Here is a 1,020-nt window from a genome sequence, read left to right as displayed (position 1 = left end):
GGTGGTCTGGCCTGCCTGAGTAGGGGTCTTCCTACTACAGATCCAACAATCCTACTCCTCAGCATTTATCCAAATGATCTCAAACTAGGGCACAATAAGCTACCAGCACAACTCTGTTCATTTCATCATTGTTTACCATAGCTAAGATACAGATCCAACCCAATTGACTCAATAAATAAATGGATCAAGAAAATGGTATATTTACACAATGGAATTTTATGCTTCTATCAGAAAGAATGAGAGAGTCCCTTTTGTAAGAAAATGGAAAGACTTGGAAAAAAATCATATTAAGTGAAGAAGACAGGGCCAAAGAAACATGATTTCCCTCATTTGCAATGATTAGCATTAGCCTGTTAGTCCTGAAAGTGGATCATAATAGCTCAGGAGTTATGAACATATATATGAGCATACAAAATGATGCAAATTGAAATGAATGCCAAGACATAGAAACAGCAGGTCTTCTTTTATTTAGTTGTCAAGCTTGATGTAGCCAATGTACAGGAGCTAGTTCTTTCTTCTTGCTTTATGTCATTTTTCTTTTCCTATTGATTTTATCCATGGCATTTCCTGTCTTTGATTCTGGTGCCCTGCATCCAGTATATGCATTTATTTGATTGGGGGAAGGGAAGGGAAATAACAAAATGCTGAAAGAAGTACAAAAGGTGAACCATTGCAACAATGATACTTACAGGAGACTAAGGCGGAAATTAACTTTACAATGTAATGGTGGGAGAGGGGGAGTTGGGGGAAGGGACAAAGGGAGAAAAAACTGGAGTGGGTAACAATGTTCAATTAGAAATATAACTTACTCATGTAAATGTAACCCCTCTGTACAGCATCTCTATTATAAAATAGACTTTGATACCAACGGAACTACTGAGTTCATGTCAAAGAGTGTTTTGGGACTTTCAAGAAGCTAGTACTAAGTACATATAACCACAATTAAGTGATAATGAGGTAGCTCTTTTTTATCATATTATATGAGTAAAGGAAAATTTCTTTTCATTTCTGTTTTCTTAG

The sequence above is a fragment of the Dipodomys spectabilis genome, unplaced genomic scaffold (assembly GCF_019054845.1).
Source record: "Dipodomys spectabilis isolate Male_0828 unplaced genomic scaffold, ASM1905484v1 ptg000505l, whole genome shotgun sequence".
Classification (NCBI taxonomy): domain Eukaryota; kingdom Metazoa; phylum Chordata; class Mammalia; order Rodentia; family Heteromyidae; genus Dipodomys; species Dipodomys spectabilis.
The sequence above is the reverse complement of the archived record's forward strand: the minus strand, read 5'-3'. Positions refer to the sequence as shown.